This window comes from Anguilla rostrata, chromosome 1 (genome assembly GCF_018555375.3).
Source record: "Anguilla rostrata isolate EN2019 chromosome 1, ASM1855537v3, whole genome shotgun sequence".
In the NCBI taxonomy this organism is placed as follows: Eukaryota; Metazoa; Chordata; class Actinopteri; order Anguilliformes; family Anguillidae; genus Anguilla; species Anguilla rostrata.
Genome location: NC_057933.1, coordinates 30,149,658 through 30,155,657, shown reverse-complemented (window position 1 = coordinate 30,155,657; position 6,000 = coordinate 30,149,658). Strand labels below are relative to the sequence as shown.

The 6,000-nt window shown below is 41.8% G+C and overlaps 1 long non-coding RNA gene across 1 annotated transcript; it reads right to left on the bottom strand.

The window, feature by feature from the left end:
* Positions 1–3,494: 3,494 nt before the first annotated feature.
* Positions 3,495–5,758, bottom strand: LOC135241815 (uncharacterized). The gene is made up of 3 exons (XR_010326123.1): positions 5,661–5,758; positions 4,711–4,837; positions 3,495–4,315 (listed from the first exon to the last, which is right to left on the bottom strand). It is a non-coding gene; the product is annotated as an uncharacterized LOC135241815 (long non-coding RNA).
* Positions 5,759–6,000: the final 242 nt, after the last annotated feature.

Below are 6,000 nucleotides of genomic sequence, written 5' to 3'. Positions count from 1 at the left end.
GTTGATTATGTTAAAGAATATATCATAAAGCTGACTTTACACTGTCATAAGTGTGGAATAACACCTGTCATAACCAGTCATGACAATATATCACAATTTACAACTAGAAGAGTGCACTCAAGAGTGCAGATCTCCGCCAGGCATGTTAGCTTTACTGATGCAACAAGAGGCGCTACACAATCAATGCAACCAGACAAATACAATATTACAGGTTTTTACCATGTGCCACTGAAAATCCCAAAAACGCTGATTCAGTGAAGTAACGCTAAAGGTGGTGACATGTTAGCTAATTTCATTCATATCAGCCACGATGTGTTAGACAGAGATAACATTGACGTTATAGTCTGGCACTTTAGTTTCAAATCTGGGCAGGAACAATCTGGACAGGAACAATTCCGAAAGACCAGTGATGTAAAATATCAATTTCAACGTGAAAATTCCAACAAAATAATTGCCACAGATTCAAACATTAACATACCCCGTTAGTTGGTGGATTATTTCGTTGGCATTTTAATGTTGAAATTGACATTTTACATCGCTGGTCTTTAATTCCAAATGGAAGCAGTTGTTGTTCTCAATGTATTTCAATGGACAATGATGGAAATTAATTCAAATAAAATACTTGTCGTAGACCAATTTGCGAAATATTTGGGAATTCAGGTCCTTGGCCTGCTGTCAGCATGCACAGCAAGTATTAGGCTGATCGGCCCGGTAGTATGCGAGATTAGCTGCGGACAGATACGCAAACAAACACAAACACGCGATCGAACGCATAATCCCTTCCAGGCTCTCGCCAGGCAGAGATAATGAATGTCATTACACTGATGTAAAATATACTGTGACTGCTTTATAACAGTTATTTTGAAATCTTCCTTGTACAACTTGCATCAGACAGGTCAAAGGGCAGTTATATATGATGCTTGCAATGAGTTGTAATACGCTGTCATGGCTGGTAATGACATGTTATGAATATGTAGGCTTTATGCCATATAATTAATGGAAAATACATATTCAGGCTCATGGTGACCGTATGACATACTTTACATAACATAAAATTCTTTTAGCACTCTTTTCCAGTGCAACAGACAGTAGTGGAGAACAGTACTCTCCCAAAACTTTGCCTTGATGTTTTCTTGTGTACTCGGAAGGACTGAAAACCGTAGCATGCTGTGAATCATGCACCAGTATTTGTCTTTTGAATCTACTTATTCAAATTCAGACCAGGATGATGACAGCAGCGAAGGAATTTTTACTTAAGTGTTGGAGGTCAATGAGTATTTGTTTTCTTGGCATATTTAACTGTAAACATAACAAGAAATATTGACGGACTCTTTGAAATGCACCAGAAGGCTTTAAAATCTAATTCTGACAATGACAATATTAAAGCATGCTTCAGAAATCATGTAAATGTGTGTGCTCACTATTAGAGCAGTACATAAAACTTTGTGTTCAAGGATGTGGATCTAAGAAATGCTCACACCTTCAGCTAATGACCATCGAGACAGATGCCTGCTAGCAGCCAAAGCTCTGAGTATAGCCAGCCGGAGGGCTTAAGTTTGATTGGCTGCCAGTACTTTATAGGCGAGTTAGTGCGAGTGTAGTTCTGTGACAGAAAAAGTTTGGCGTAGATGGTAGAACTGCTGCTATTGCTTTTGACAGAAACACCTGGTCGATATCCAGCTTCTCCCCCGTTTTTTGTTCCTTTTAGAGTTTTTGAAGCTCTTGTGCACCTGTACCAGGGCCAATCTTAATTTGCATTTCTCCACTGTAAATTTCCACTCTGCGCAGCTGTGCGCTGCTTGCTTTCCCCTGAATATCAGTCATTAATGAGGACCTGAACCCGATGGTAAATCTTTAGTCAGGTCTGGTTAAGCATTGTTGTAGCCGGCGGTTGATTAGTTACTGATCACGGATTTGCGTGTAATAACAGCTCCCTGAGAGGCCCTGTTGCACCACATGGAGATGTTATCACCGTGACATCTTTTCTCGGCACAAAAGGACATGGAATCTTCGACACAGAAGCTTTCTGGATAACCCACAAGAGCCTCTTAAAACAAGTTAGCCAAGGAAAAATGTGATTCAGATTGGTTTGTTGCTGTGTGAAACACTACACTATAACAAGCATTTGCACTTAGTATCCTTTGTGCATGTGTGTGTGTGTGTTCAGCATATTTGTCTGCAGAGCAATACGTGTAAGATGGAGGGGGGAGAGGAGTTGGGGGGCTGATGTACAGGGAGGTTGAGATGGGGAGGGAGTGAGGACACGTGTTTCCTTTTTTTGCTCTGCTGAAGGCCTCGGTAGAAAAATGGATCTGAGTCACATGACCTGGTAGCTCCGTAGATTCCGAGCCTCAGGTGGTGGTTATTTACCTCCTCACTCTGGAACCTGCCAAGAGAATCACCCAGAGGGTCGGGAACTGACAATGGCGACCAGATGAGTGCCTTGGTGGGGAGCAGAGAGGCAGACATCGAATTCAAAGGACAAAAAAAGAGGCCGACACGAGAGAGCGAGCGAGAGATGTGATGAATGAGAAATTCTTTGGTTAGAATGCTCCAGGGAGGGAATGTGTCAGCGAGAGGGGGCCGGGGGCTGGAAGACGGTGCATTTGTTGAATACGAATCTCCCCCTGCGCTTGTGTGGAAAGCGCGTCGAACAAGGTTGCCGTGTGACAAGACAAAGTTCCACTCGTGTCTGCCGCTGACCCCTTTGACCCGGGCCGCTCCTGCACTCCGCGAGCTGTCTGCGGTTCAACGGAAGGGCGAATCCGGCCAAACCAGCTTTGCTTGATACGGGGATGATGCCTGAATCAACAGCTGAGCCTCCTGCGATGTGTCAACAGCCTCACCCCCGAGCGATGACGGACAGGTGTCGATGTGGGGGCGTGCTGGCCGCACCCCTATACCACTAATCGTTTGTGGAATGACGAGATTCAACTCCCAGGTGTTCTCACCTGAGGGAAACGTCCGCCCTTCACAAAGACACCTGACAATGCAGGGCCTGCTCTATTGTCAGGTGTCAGTTACAGTTCTGCTAAAACCATAGCTATTTCTCATGCTACTCCGGTTCTCTTTTCAGACACATCCGTGTGCTCAACATCAGTAAGCCTGTCTCTGACCTCATTGTTAATTATTAAAATCACAAAACCATATTTCATATTCAAAAACGTATTTTCTGTCTGAAATGGCTGTTGAAACATGACGTATAAAGTGTTAATATACAAATTATAATAATGCAATGGCAACTACGTTTTGTTATTTATTTATTTGGAAATATTATATATTTATATATGTTTTGCACAGTTGACTCTTGCTTCTTTTAGTCGTATTCTAAACAACTGTGAAGGTCTAGATTAACTTAAAAACCAGTGAATGACGGAGCAGTAGGAAATTTAATGAACAGGTTGATTGTCATTAATCAGTAACCTGTTTAAAAGGCTGTTTATAAGTCAGCTGCGCCACCCATCCCCCACCCCCCATCTCTGTCTAAAGTGAATGAGACATAAACCGGCTCTCTCGTTTCCTGTCACCTGACCATTCCCATGGACATCAGCCGATGCCACAGGTTCAGTGACCTGATTCTGTTTTTCTTCTACAAGTATACAGGGTTACCTGTGTCATCTGACACCTTTGACCAGTGGTGTACTATCCCCATTCCCTGTTCTGCTATTGGTTCTGCTTGATGTATGCTGAAACTGGAACGTTGCTTGCAAGCCACCCCATTTTTCTATTTTTCTTTTTACGTTCAAAAGAAGACAGGTCGGGTGGAACCGACTTCGTGAAATCAGACCAGTTTTGGCACGGGTCGATTCGTCTGGGTGGCAGTCCCGGAAACTACTGCTTCGCAGAACGCAGGTGTTGTTTGCTTTGTGCTCCTGGCGGTTAGTGGCGTAATGTCCCTGGTAACCAGGCCAACCAGTTCAAATCCATACGTGGTTCAATGGTTCTCGCTGTTCAGTGGGCCCTGAGCCAGATCCTTCAGGCCTGCGAGCGATGACGTCGCGCTCATTTTGACTGCGATCCTGTGTCTCCACACACTTTAGCCCCGGGGCTGGCTCATCATTACACAGCACCTGCTAATCTTTAAACACTCAAGGGCCAATCCAGTCTTCCCACTTTAAGGTCAACCCTTAACTTTGGCAGATGAATTGAAGACAGCGTTAATGATTTCTCATTCTTTACAGCCACGGCTTTGACTTTGCCAGTCGAAGAGGTCAACCAAGCGGGACTTGATTGAATTTGTTTGTCACGCTCCAAAACAGGGAGAGCAAGACAAAATAGCCATCCAACCATTGAAATGTCCTCAGCCATTCACCTGCTACATAATGGCAAAGGAATTCTTCAAAAATAGTGTAAACAAGAAGTGAATGAATTCTGAACACAAAAACACACAGGTGTCACACATACAAGCACACTAACACACTCACATCCACACACACACACACACACCTACACACACACGCACACACACACCTACACACACACACACACACACACACACACAGATATACTTCAAATGTACTGCTTAGTCTTGCACACAATTTTGAAACAGTGCTTAAAAAATTTCAAAAAAAAAAAAAAAAACTCATTTGCAATTAGGAAATGCAAATCAAGCAGGTGCTGCAGGTGTCTTTTAGAATGTTTGTTTGTTTTACCCTGGGCTCTTTAGATTCCCTCCCTCTCTCACAGGGAAACAGAACACAGAACCCTCACCTCCATCAGCAGGTACTTCTTGCAGATGGCACCGAGTGAGAACTTCGCCATGGTTGTCAAGGTTGTGCAGTGTCCTTGCTCAATGTTTTCACTTGTGCTCTGTCATTATCCATCCTCCAATTTCCTCCTTCGTAAATATAAATAGTTTTTAAATTTTCCATAGAAATGTATTATTGCTACTACTTCTGGTGCTACTTCTACTACTAAAACTATTAATAATAATAATAATAATAATAATAATAATAATAATAATAATAATAATAAATTAATCTGAAAACGGTGATACAAATGGGTCTAAGCAAATGTTTATCATTTTGACAGAGTAATCATGTTACATTGCAAAATTCTGCCGCCAAATTGGCAGATAAATGGCAGAAATTTTATATGGCAGCCATTATGGCTTATTGGGAAAATTTCTTCTGCAGTCGGAGACATGCATCTTCCTGCAAGGAAATTCTTTGTAAGAAGAGAGATCTAGTCACATTAAAATCCTTAAGTCAAACATGACAGGAGTAATAATTTTTTAAATTTTAGAAATTAATTTGACTTGTATAGAGCCACCATGTGGCCAAACGACATGAAATGCAGTCAAAAAATGTGGGGGCGTACCATGTAAGAATGTGCCAAGTTGCATTTATCTCACTTATCTGGTTAGGTCAAAACAAAGGGACAGCATAAAATGTATAATAGCATTTCCATAAGGGCAGCCAATCAAAAATGTGGGGGGGGCATAAGGAAATTGATCACTACATGTTTTAAATGTCAACAAGACAACAGTGATCTTATATGAATTCATTAAAAGATTTTGTGCCAAATTTGATTCCTCTACGATGTACAGTTTTTGCTGTGCAAACACTTTTAGGGCAGAAAAAAAAAAAATATATATATATATAGCTGCAAGCAGTGATACATGGGGTCCAAGCACACACAGCTAATATTATATCTCTTACGAGTGGTGTATCAGCGCCAAAATCACTCAGTGGGAATAGAGTGGTACCCCTGTAGCAGTGTACCAAGTTTCATAGGTTTCACCCATTAGGTTAGACTAAAACTTGGGACAGAAAAATGTCAGCTAGCATTTCAAAAATGGCAGGCAGTCCAAGAGGACAGCAACACAATGGTTAAAGACACATTCCAGATGAAGACTGATCGCTGCATCATGTTTCACCTTATACATGTTATAATTTAAAAAAAGAAAAAAAAAGAAAAAAAAAATAGTGCCCTGTAGCATCACCATGTGATTCAACAGGGCCAATAATTTAGAGTTTGGCTCTTGGTGTGAATTCCAAT